The sequence below is a fragment of the Hylobates moloch genome, unplaced genomic scaffold (assembly GCF_009828535.3).
Source record: "Hylobates moloch isolate HMO894 unplaced genomic scaffold, HMol_V3 SCAFFOLD_9, whole genome shotgun sequence".
Taxonomy (NCBI): Eukaryota; Metazoa; Chordata; class Mammalia; order Primates; family Hylobatidae; genus Hylobates; species Hylobates moloch.
The window spans coordinates 21172011-21184816 of record NW_026652284.1 but is presented as its reverse complement, the minus strand read 5'-3'; the positions used below and the strand labels follow the sequence as shown (position 1 = coordinate 21184816).

The following is a 12806-nucleotide window of genomic DNA, read 5'->3' as shown; positions in this document are numbered from 1 at the left end:
TATTCTGCTTAAGCGTAAGGCACATGGCACAAGGCCTTGCACAGTATAGGTGCCCAATGAATAGTAGCTGTTTATTAATAAAAGGGGGGCCTGCAGTACCAGGGCCAGCCTAAGGAGGGCACTGCTTGCACTTGGCCCACATTTGCACTTGGCCTGCATTTGGCTTCTCCCATGGGCTGTGGCCATCATCCCTGATACGGAGTCCACCCCCACTACAGCTCTGAGTATGAGGTTAGGGCCTATAAGAGGCAACTGCCTTGTGTGCACACATATTCAAATCCACCTTCCTCTTCTCGCTGGCCCTGGGCTGAGAATCAGGAGGCTGAGGGTCTAGGCCCTGCCCCTCTCTCAACTTCAGCCTGCTGGGTTCATGAACCCAGCTCTGCTATGATACCTCGAAGGGATTGTGCAATGGGTAAGTGGGTGGACAGGAAACAGCTTTGCAACAAACATTTCATCTCCTTGGGATGAAATGCAGCTAAACCATCCACAGCCCCCCAAGCCCTCACCGGGAGTACATTTTATGCCTGGGTGCTGTGGCTTCTTCAGCAAGTGACTCAGCCTCTCTGAACATTAGTTTCTGTGTATGTAAACAATTAACATAAATTTCCCTAGTTCATTTTTTCCAGCTCTAGTCTTCAAGGCTTATCTTCCCAGTCCAAGTCTTAGCAAACCATCCTCCCTCAACCCTCAACCCTCAACCAGCTCTGGCCTCAGAGACCCTGCCTTTCTTGGGCCCCAGAACATTGCTTGGGTTCAGAGTGCTTTACTTACCCACCAAAATTATTTTTCTGGGGGTCTCCTGGCCATGCTCTCAACTCCCCCAGGATCAGAGCCATGTCTGACTCACAGCTGCTTGCCCTGTGCCTAGCTTAGAATCTGCACCCAGCAAGTGCTCTGTAAATACTTCTTTTGTTGTTGTTATTAATTTAATTTTTATTTTTGTAGAGATGGGGGCGTCTCACTATGTTGCTCAGGCTGGTCTTGAACTCCTGGGCTCAAGCAGTCCTCCTGCCTCGGCCTCCCAGAGTGCTGGGATTACAAGCATAAGCCACCACGCCTGGCCCACAAATACGTCGTGGAGCTGCCTCCTTAAGTGGAATGAGCATGGGCTTTGGAGGCCATGCAAGCAGGAGGGCAGCGAACATAGTGGTTAGTGTGCAGGCTGCTGGCAAACCCAGACCCACCTGTGTGAGCAGTGTGGCCTTGGGGAAGTCACTTAAACTGTTTCCTTATCTGTAAAATGGGACAACAGTATCTACCTCCTAGAGTTGTTGTCAGTTTGTATTGCTTAACTTATGTAAAAACACTTGTAACAGTTCCTGGCAGTACTAAGCCATCTGGTTCAAAAGCAATTTGCTGAGAGACCTTAGACAAGTTGTTTGACCTCTCTGAGCTACACTGTTCTCACTGGTAAGAGCATCTACCACATAAAGTAGCCATGAGGATTACTGCACTGGCTCTGGGTCCCCTGAGTCCTCCTGCCCTCCCTCTCGCCTTCCTCTTGGGCACCGACCTTTCCCTGATGGCTGGATGAAGGGGCAGCCTCACCATCTTGGCACTGCCCAGAGCTTCTGGGCAGTCAGGACATGCAGGCTGCAGCCCCAGCTCTGGTCGAGCAGTCGGCCTCTCTGAATGGGTTTCCTCCTCTGCAGAACGGGGGCACAAGGCTTCCAGGAAGGTCTAGAACCATCCTTAGAGATGCCAAAGGGTTTTGGCCCCAAGATCAGGCTCCTCCTGCTCTCTCTCTGGAGACAGCCTGCCCAGCTCAGCATCCCTCCTCCATCTGCGGGGCATTCCCGGGGGGGTCGTCGGTGGGTGGCTGCTCTCTCTCCCCTCTGTGCGGTGCCAGCCCCTCCATCTGGACTGCCTTTCTGGCTACCCTCTCCCCCTTGCAGTGTCCTGGCTCCCTCTCAGACTCCCCGGGCTGCCCCTGCCCTAAGCCGCCCTTCATTTGTTCTGTTGCCTGGCCAGGTTCGACCCCCACCACCGGGCACTGTATCATTTCTCTATCTATGGCACTGCTTCATGAAACTCACTCTTCTCTGTCCTGGGAAGTGGCATCACTCTCCACCCTGTCCCCCTGCAGCCAATCAATTACTAGGTCTTCCCTCCTCAGCAGTCTCTGGTCTTGTCTTGGCCGCTCCCCCCGCTGCCAGCATCTAGAAAGCTCTTTCCACCCACTCCTCAGCCTCTCACGCCATCTGGCCTCCTCCCACCCACCCATTCTCCAAACTAGCTCTCTGGAGTGCAGACCTTTCCAAGTCACTTAAAAATCCACAATGGCACATACATCGGAATACTATTCGGCCATAAAAAGGAACGAAGCATTGACACATGCTACGGTACAGGTGACCCCTGGACACATCGTGTTCAGTGAAAGAAGCCAGCCATGAAAGCAGGATTCCATTTATATGAAACAGGCCCAGCAGAGGCACATCAAAAGAGACAGAAAGTCGATGCGTGGCTGCCAATGGCTGGGGATGGGGAGCAGGGGGAGGAGCTGCTAATGGGGAACAGGGCTTCTTTTTGGGGTGATGAATATGTTCTAAAATTGATTGTGGTGATGGTTGCACAATTCTGTGAATACACTAGAAACCACTGCTTTGTGCAATTTGTTTTATTTTTTTTTGAGATGGAGTCTCGCTCTGTCGCCCAGGCTGGAGTGCAGTGGCACAATCTTGGCTCACTGCAGCCTCCACCTCCCGGGTTCAAGCGATTCTCCTGCCTCAGCCTCCCGAGTAGCTGGGACTACTGGTGTGTGCCACCATGCCTGGCTAATTTGTATTTTTAGTAGAGATGGGGTTTCACCATGTTGGCCAGGCTGGTCAGGAACTCCTGACCTCAAGTGATCCACCCACCTTGGCTCCCAAAGTGCTGGGATTACAGGCATGAGCCACTGAGCCCAGCCTGATTTGTACAATTTAAATAGGCAAATTGTATGGTATGTGAATTTTATCTCAATGAAGCCACTATCTTAAAATGTCCACATCAGCTCCCCAGCAGACATGGGAAGCCCAAACTCTGCAGGGCCCCTGGGCCCCAGGGGGCTGGTACTTGCCCACCACTCCTACCTCGGTGTCTGGTGCTCTCTCACACTCAACTAGGTACGATGCCCACCCCAGGCCCACCCCACACCCCTGGCTTTTGTCCATCTGCCCTCGTTGCTTAGAATGCCTTCCCTTCACCATCAGGCAAACTCCTAGACCCCTTTAAGACATCACCTCTTCTAGGAAGTCTTCCCTGAGCCCCCGGCAGGGTCTATTTTATTTATTTATTGAGACGGAGTCTCGCTCTGTTGACCTGGCTGGAGTGCAGTGGCATGATCTTGGCTCATTGCAACCTCTGCCTCCCAGGTTCAAGTGATTCTCCTGCCTCAGCCTCCCAAGTAGCTGGGATTACAGGCATGCACCACCACGCCGGGCTAATTTTTTTGTATACGGTGCCTATTTTAATTACTTGCTTATGAATGTGTCTACCTGGCTGGACTGTAAACTCCCAGTATAATGCTGGGTTTCTAGTGGGTGATGGGTGGATGAATGAGGGGGCTGGAAGGGGATCAAGCCCCACCCCCTTAGTTGACATTTGAGGAAACTGAGGCCCAGAGAGGAACAGACAGACATAGCTCTTCAGTGGCAGAGGCCAATTCTGATCCCAAGTCTACTGTGTGACTGTGGGGTGCACTGGGGCCTCAGCTCCCATCAGCTACCTCTGAGAGGTCTGAGTGGCCACTGTCCACAGTGCCTGGGGGGGCCACACCACTCCCAACTTCTGGGTGGGAAGGGAACCTGTCCTGCTGGCATCTGCATGTCACATGCAGAAGTGGGATGAAGATAATGAGACCTGAAACACAGGAAGGCAGTTGTACCTCTGACAGGTGTGTGGGCTTGGGAAGGCCTCCTCCCCTCTGAAACTCAGTCTCCTCATCTGTAAAGGGGGCTGATGATCCCTGCATGGAATAATGACAGAGAGAGCCATTGAATGGGTCTCTGCTCCACTGTGGCCTCTCTGCCAATCTTCCACAGTCCCTGGAGTGATCTGTTTAAAATGAGTCAGACCTTGTCTAAACTCCCTCGTGTGCAATTTATCCCCAGTGCACTTAGAATAGATCCACATGCCTAGCCTGGCTACAAGGCCTGTGAGGTTGGTCCTAATGGTCTCCGGGCCACTTCCCCCTCCTCCCCTCACTCACTGTGCTCCTGCCTATGGTCATCGAACGTGTTCTCACCTCTAGGCCTTTGGCCAAGCTGTTCCCTCTGCCTGGAATGCTTTCCCTGCTCTTCCCATCGCTGGCTCCTTTTTCTCCTTCAGACCCCAGCTTAAATGTCACCTCCTCCCTGGTTGGACAGTGAGTGACTCGAGGGGAGGGGCTGTGGATTTGAATGGATTGATATACACAAAGCACTTAGAACACACAGTAAGTGCCATGTAAATGGCTATTATTACTCATCCAGCACGGAATGACAAAAATAATTCCCATTTATTATGTACTTTCCAGGTGGCAGGCCCAGTGCTGTGTCTTACATGGATTCTTTAACTTACTCCATAAACCACCCACCCAACTAGGTACCATTATCATTCCCATTTTACAGATAAGGAAACTGAGGCTCAGGGAGCGTGAAGTGACTGCCCTAAGGTCACATAGCAAGTCAATGGCACAGCTGGGGTTGACCTCAGATCTTCATGATCCAGAACAGCTTGTGTCCAAATACTACTGGTCCCAGAAATTAGTGAGTGGTGAGTGTCACAGCTGGACACCATCTTGTCAGGCCTGCCGAGGGGATGGGATTTGCTGGAGCCTCTCAGAAGGGCAGAAGTAACGCCTGGTCCTCAAAGCCAGGACTCAGGGCTCAAAGCAGCCAGCCAGCGCCGGCCTTCTGCAATCGCCCAGAGCCCTTGGCCAGGCAACCCAGGGCAGGATGGCAGCAAGCCGGGGAAAGAAGGGAGGATTACAGGGAAACAGATTTTCTCCCCGCCTGCCCCCCTGGGCTCCGGGGATAGGTGATAATTGACCGAGTGAGCCCTGAGTCAGGCCGAGGCAGGACTCCATCTGGGCCTGGCACGGTGGGGCTGTTAATTGGCATCAGGTGATCCTCAAAGCCTCAATGGCTGGCCTGCTGCCTCTGCTTCCCCCTCTCCTCCCAGGGACTCCGGCTTAATCCCAAAGACAACTGATGCCACCTCAGAGTCAATCGCTGGGTCAGGCCCAGTGTGTCAGGCTGCCGAGGCTTGGAAGGAGCATCTCTGTCTTCCTTGGGGTCCTGTAGACCAGAGGGCGCTGTCTGTGGCTCTGGGTAGAGGTGGCATCTGAAAAGGTCTGCACCCTGGGATTGTGTTCCTACTCCCCAGACCTGAGCAGGAGGTCTGATGAAATTGAACCTGGGCATGGACTGTGGAGCTACGGCCAGGGCTTAATCCCAGTCCTGCCTCTCATGAACTGTGTGACCATGAGCAAGTTACCTAACCTCTCTGTGCCTAAGTTTCTTGTCTGTACAATGGGAATAATAATATTGATTATATTTGTTGGGAAGATTAAACAAGTTAATGAAAGTAAAGCACCCATAACAGTGTCTGCCTGGCTCATGTTAAGTGCTATGTAAGTGTTGGCTATTATTATATTCATTCATTCTTGGCCTCCATTTGCTATGTGCTAAGCACTGGAGATAATACTGAGATAAAGAAGACATAGTCCTTGTCTTCAGAAGTTCAGGCCTAGTTAGGGAGATAGTGAGTTGTAAATTTATTCTACAGGCATTTACTGAGTCCCCAGTAGGTGCCAGGTACTGGGACTTTGAAACAAAAGGCCTCAGCCCTGGAACATAAGAGACCATGACTAAGCAGGGGGCTGAGATGCCTTCCTTGAACGAGGCTTACCTGCTGGCTGCTGTGGGCAGAGGGGCCAGGGAGCGGGTTCTGGGGTCAGCGGTGGCAGGTTTGAAGTGCAGCCAGCTCGCTTTCCTGCCGTGGAATCCCTAGGAAGTCAGTTCTGGGTTTCAGTTGGGGAGAGGAGTTTGACTGGATGGAGAAAAGAGTCTTGGCCCCAGAGTAGGGGGGCTAGTGGCTTCACTACCATTTGCTCTGTGAGTCCAGGCTACTTCCTGCCTACTCTGGGCCTCAGCTCTACTGGATTTGAATGGATTGATATACACAATTCAATCCAATCATTCAATCCACAATCCAAGGAAGGCGCTGCCTAGCACCCCCTCTAGGGCTTCTTCCAGCTTGGGACTCGGGCTGTAGGTGGCTCAGACACCCAGTGCTGGGCCCTTACGTTCTCTTTGAACTGTGGAAAGACTGATTTGCATATTTTCAGGGGTTTGTGCTGTGTGTAGGGCAGGGCTGGGCTTGCTGGGTTGAGTGGGTGGGGTTTTAGGGTCTACCTTATGCAAAGTGGCTTTTATATTTTGCCTGCTTCCTGCTTTTGCTGTAAGGTTAACCCAGCAGAGTCAGTCCCTCTGGGCTGGGCTGGGCTGGGCATGATGCCTGGTCCTCCTCCGTACTGTGGGCAAAGCTGCACTGAAAGTAGGCAGCTACCTCCTGAGATGGAGAGAAGGTGCTTCTAAGCACTGTGTGCCTAGGATGTGCCCAGTGCTGGGCCAGGAGCCTCCCTGGTCCATGGCCTCCTTGGACCACCCTGTGCAATGGGAGGTGTTATTCCCATTTTAGAGATGAGGAAACTGTGGCTCACAGAAAGGAAGCACTCTGTCCAAATCACATAGAGACTTCGGGTCAGAACATGTGCCTCCACAGTCCATGTTCTTAATTTTTTTTCTTTCTTTTGAGATAGGGTCTCACTCTATCACCCAGGCTGCAGTGCAGTGGCGCAATCACGGCTCACTGCAGCCTCGACTTGCTGGGCTCATGTGATCCTCCCACTTCAGCCTTCCGAGTAGCTGGGGCTACAGGTGCACACCACCATGCCTGGCTAAGTTTTGGTATATTTTGTAGAGATGGGGTTTCACCATGTCGTCCAGGCTGGTCTTGAACTCTTGGGCTCAAGTGATCCTCCTACCCTGACCTCCCTAAGTGCTGGGGTTACACGTGTGAAGCCACTATGCCCAGCCTTAGTCCATGTTCTTACTAAAACCCCCATCCTCAAGGTCCCTGGAGCTCCTTCCCACTTGATGAAGAGTTTCCCTTCTTGCTCGTTTACTCCTTCCCTTCCTCCCTCTTCCCCCTTCGTAGACAAGACAGCTTAAGTTCAGCGAGTGCCTCAGGGCCATGTCCGTGCTGGGGTGGCTCCCACTGGGACCACCCAGGGGCTGTCAGTCATCCTGCCCCAATGCCCAGGTTCCTCCTGTCTGCCCCTGCTGGGACCTGGCTTTGTGGAACCCAGCCAGCAGCTGACAGCACAAGGCTGAGGCGGGGAGCTGCACGAGCATGCCTCCCCTTTGCCCGAGGGGGCACCCAGGCCTCGCCAGCCAGGCCCCCACCCCTGCCATCTGTCGAGTCACTCCTCTGCTCAGGACCCTTCGGTGGCTCCCTCATGCCCGGGGAGAGTCTGGCCTGCTTCAGCCTCCCCTTCCACGGTCCACCTGGCCAGCTTCAGCCCCCTCATGCTCCCAGTCACAACTTGAGCTCCAGCCACCGCAGGCACTGCCAGTTCCCGGAACAAGCTGCATTTGGTCTCGCCTCTGGGCCTTTGCTCAGGCAGTTCCCTCTGCCTCACATGCTGTCCCAGCTCCCACCCAGCTCCTTCTTGTCCTTCTTCAAATCTCGCTCCAGCCCGAATCAGCTGTTGGTCCTTTTCTAGGATGTCCCCTGCCAGGGCTGGGTCTGGGGGCGCTCTCCTGTGCTCCAGGAGTGCCTGGCACCGTACCTCTGCCACTGCATGAGTATACAGGATGGTGACTGTCTGCCTCTCCTACCAGGCTGTGAGCACAGTGACAGTGATGGTGGGTAACCCCGAGGTCTGGCACCAGCCCCAGTGTCTGGCTGAGAGGTGATCAATAGAGGCTTCAGGAATTGTTTGTCGCCCAGGCTGGAGTGCAGTGGCGCGATCTCAGCTCACTGCAAGCTCCGCCTCCCAAGTTCACGCCACTCTCCTGGCTCAGCCTCCCGAGTAGCTGGGACTACAGGCGCCCGCCACCACGTCTGGCTAATTTTTTATTGTATTTTTAGTAGAGACGGGGTTTCAGTGTGTTAGCCACGATGGTTTCAATCTCCTGACTTCGTGATCTGCCCGCCTTGGCCTCCCAAAGTGCTGGGATTATAGGCATGAGTCACCGCGCCCGGCAGAAAGGCGGTATCTTGTGCTTAAGCTCATTCAACTTGTGTGTGGACTGGAGATTTTGCTTGAGGCCTCTGGAGTCCTCTGAGCTCCTCCTGGAGCCCCTGGTGACAGGCTCTCAAGGCATCCTACCTTTGTCCTTGGCATTTGATTAACATCTGTCTCTCCACCTCCCATCTCCCCTCCTCCCACCAGCTGTGAGCTCCATGAGGGCAGCCACCGCACCTGCCCTGCTGACTGCCTGGTACAGAGCTGGCACAGAGCAGACGCTCCGTAACAGCTCTCTGAGTGACAGACTGCAAGGTTCCCTGGCCCCAAGGCCGGAGCAACCGGGACTTTCATGACTGCTGTGTGTTCCCCAGTTGTAGGGGGAGCTCACAGTCTCCCAGGGGAGCCAGACACTGAACCCCACAGTCTGTAAAGGCTGGTGAGCTGGTGAGGGTGTTTCATGGCCTGGCTCTCCCAGCCCCTGGACCCCTGCATTGCCCCCAGCCCCAGGTCTGGCCTGCCTCCCTTCATGATATCCCAGCTCCCCCACAGTGGGGGCCGAGAGCTCCCGCCCTCCCAGCAGGCAGCCCCATTCCTCCAATTTCCTCCCAATTAATCAAGCTCTGAACTTTTTAATTATCTGCCTGCAGGGTGGCTCCCCACTCTGGTGAAGCAATTAAGGAAGGACATTTCCAAGTGTTGTGTGGCTGCCGGCAGGCAGCGTTGACCAAGCCCTGATGGAGGAGCTGGTGACAGGAGGGGTGGGCAGGAACCCCCTCCCCAAAATGAGCTGCTGGGAGGTTGTCCTGGGGTCCGAGCTGGAACTCTTCTGGGAATCTGGGTCCACACTGTACAGGGTAACCCTCTCCCATTCATTCAATGGCTCTTTCTCTGCAGCTAGAATCTGACTTCAAAAATCCTAGCTAGCACGTGCTAGGCACTGGGGTAGGTGCTTAACAATGTTGCTGCATCTTCACCTTGACTCTGGGAGTAAGAATATGATGATCTCTATTTTACAGACAAGGACACGGAGGCTCAAAAACATGAACAACTCCAGATAGGTAGATGGAATTTGAGGCCAGCTGTGACTCCACAGCCTCTTCATTCTATTGTCTTCTGAAAATCAGTGTGTGGTCTGTAAAAGTGCTCAGGGCACCTCTGGAGGAGATGCCCCAAGCTGGAGACCTGCTGAAGAACACAGGCTGTCTGTGTGCAGGGCTGCTGCTGGGACAGGGTGTCGCAGGGAGAGGAAGCGTGCAAAGGCACAGAGGCGTGAAGTGGCATGGTGTGTGTGCGGAGAGCTACAAATAGTTCAGGGTTGCTAGCACGTGAGGTTCAAGGCCAGGAGAGGAAGGAGATGAGGCTGGAGAGTAAGGCAGGGTCTCAGACATTGGAAGTCAGCAGAATCTTCACGATCTTCTGGGCTAAGTACCTTGTTTTATGTCTACAAAATACACGACCCAGACAGGGACAGAGACTTGCCTAAGGTCACACAGCAAGTGAGTGGCCGGCAGAGCCAGGGTTGCAGCCCAGCTATGCTGCTGCCCACATTGGAGGGAAGAGAGGGGGCAGAGGAATGGGAGCATCCTCCCATCACGGCAGGCGCCTAACTGGCTTCCTGGCTTTCTCCCTTGCTCTCCCATGTCCTCGCTCTCCTCCAGCTGCATTCAGCCTTCCACAGCAGCCAGGATCCTGCAGAACAGCCGGCAGCTCGTGTCGTCCAAAGGCCTCCAACAGTTTCCATCTCACTTGGAGTAAAAACCAATAGCCTGGGCACGGTGGCTCACACCTGTAATCCCAGCACTTTGGGAGGCCAAGGGGGGAGGATCGCTTGAGCTGAGGAGTTTGAGACCAGTCTGAGCAACATAGTGAGACCTTGACTCTACAAAAAAATTTTAAAAAACGAGCCGGGTGTGGTGGCACAAGCCTGTGGTCCCAGTTACTTGGGAGGCTGAGGTGGGAGGATCTCTTGAGCCTGGGAGGTTGAGGTTGCAGTGAGCTGAGAGCCCACCACTGCACTCCAACCTGGGCAACAGAGCAAGATCCTGTATCTAAACAAAGATGAATTTCCAAAAAGAAACAAAAACCCACAAAACAATAGCCTACAAAGCTTCCTTTTCCTCTCTGAACTCCCCTCCACCCGCCTGGCCTCTTGCCCACTCCACCTGAGCCACACTGACCTCCTGGCTGCCCTGAGAACACCAGGCTTCTGCTAGGCTCAGGGCCTGCGCATGCGCCGTTTCTCCTGCCTGGTTCAAGTCCTGGTTCCGTCAGTTCTTCCCTGAGCCTCTCTCCGGGCCTCATCTCCTCATCTATATTTGGGGTTCATGCCACATCCCTCACCCTCCTGAGAAAATGGGGACTGATCGAGTATCCCCTTTCCCCCCGCTGGAGACTATCACTGCCACAGGGCTCATAAGGCTGCAGCCTCCCAGCCTGTAATCCCTGGGACTCACAGATGCAGGAATAGCGAGTGTTAAACAATAATCACGATGTGCCCGAGGGGAAGTCGGATGTGTTTGCAAAGCTTGACACATCTGGCAGGGCCAGGCCCAGGCCCCTCCCGCACATCTGGCTGCTGTATTGACAGGTGGTGTAGTGGGCCACCGAGGTAAGGCTTGGCAGGCCCAGTCCTGGTACCATGAGGGTGAGATGGACCTGGCGGAGCTGGAGAGCATCTCCCAAACCGCCCCACATGCGGGTCCCCTGTTCAGGCCATCCACTGTACCTTGCTGGCTGTGTTCTGAGAGAAGAACTTAGGGCCCAGAACCCTGGCCCTCAGATTCCTAAATCCCTGCATCATTCTGTCGGTGTCTGGTGCTGGCCATCCCTGCTGGGATTTGGGGAGCCTGGGAAAGCCCCCTCCCCCTCCAGAAGGGGGGGTGCTTTTTCAGGGTCACCTCATGTAGCACTTCCCCTTCTATGGGATCCAGAAATGTGGTCATCAGCTGCACCTGAGGGAGGCCCTCCGGGCTGAGACTGGCCTCCTCCCTCCTCCCACCTGTCCCGAGAAAGCCACGGTCATTAATAAAGGACACAATTAGCTGTCAGCAGAGAACATGTCTGGAATTTTTTACCTGCTTGGTGAGCTCGGTTAAGGCAACAAACCCCTGGACCCCCCGGGGATGCAGCTGCCACACACCTTCCAGGGCCCCTTTACCTGGGCCCAGGGCAGGAGGGCACCTATGAACTTTTTCAGTGTGGGTTCTGCAGGCCTGGGCCTGCGCAGGGCAGGTTTTTTTCCAGGTCAGTGGAGAAAGTGACAGAGCAAGAGAGATTCCTAGCAGAAGTTGTTTTTTTTTCAATCCAAGAGGCAATACCATTCAATACAATCTTCTCCCCCTTCCTGTGCCGACTTAAGAGTCTTTTAGGGCTCAAAGGACTTTAGAGAAAAAGTTAGTCTCTTTATCATTTCATTTTACAGCTAGGGAAACTGAGGCCTTGCTCAGGGCAGAGAGGACTAAACATGCTTCTGTCTTTGGTTCTATATGGATCCCCCGGTCCCCTGGATCCCACAGTTAGAATTTGTTGCCAAAGTCCGAGAGAACATTCTGAAATCTGCAATGGTTGTTCCACATACACTGCTAGGTTCTGGTTATGTGCTGGGGCTGGGGAACAGTGAGGACTGAGGAGACATAGTCCTTGACCTCATGGAGCTGATAGTCTGGTGGGTGTGAGAAGGAGGGAAAGAAGCAATAGACAGATGGAAATGACACAAACACCTCGTGATGGGCCACGAAGGAGACGGACAAGGGCTGAGATCGGACCTCAGAGGGATCACTTTAGGGACCGTGGGCAGAAAAGGCCTTTCTGCAAAGGTGACCTTGAAGAGGCAACACCTGAGGAGAAGAGCATTCAGCTCAGCAGGAACGACATTTGCAAAGGTGGGAAAATCTCAGCGCCACAGATCCTCATCAGTGCAGCAGCAGTGGGAGCGGGGTATTAACAGAGACTTAATACCTATTTGCTCTTAGCCCCAGCTGCCCGTAATCCCAGACAGAAAGAAGTACTAAGCCCTGGGAGGCACTGCCTGCCTGGGCACCTTTGTCCTAACAGTGCTATGATGTTGGAGATTTGTCACCCCCATTGTACAGATGAGAAACGGAGGCTCCAAGCAATGAAGTGCCATCCCCAGCGCACATGGACACCAAGCTCAGAAGATTGAGCCTCCACCACCTGCCTCTCTCTCCCTGCCTTGTCTAGGTGTCTTCCAGAACCACTGTATCCCCCGGAAACCTGGAAGGTTGGTCTGCTTGAGCCCCGGTGGCCTGTGACTTGAATGCTAATGAAAATCCCACTCAAGAGGTCCCAGCATTTGGCACCTCTGGGAGAAGGGATTAGGAAATACAAACAACAAGGATCTTGATTGGGAGGCCTGGAATCGCTCTCCCTCCTAGGGGTACAGAACCCGTCGCCTTCCTCCTGTTGGCTTCTGGGGAGCAGGAAAAGGCCTCAGCTAACCCAAGCCATAAATCAAATGTACAAGATGTGGCTTGGCAGCCATCCCAGTGAAAAAGATCTGGGGGTTTGAGCTGACCACAAGCCAAAAGCTGCTGAAAAAGCCAATGTGATTGTAGGCTGTAAGAGT

General features: G+C 53.7%; 1 protein-coding gene across 2 annotated transcripts in view; it reads right to left on the bottom strand.

Annotated features, from left to right (window-relative positions):
* Positions 1–12806, bottom strand: part of EPHB2 (EPH receptor B2) — a 207274-nt gene that overhangs the window by 59140 nt on the left and 135328 nt on the right. The gene's annotated exons all lie outside the window — the stretch shown is intronic.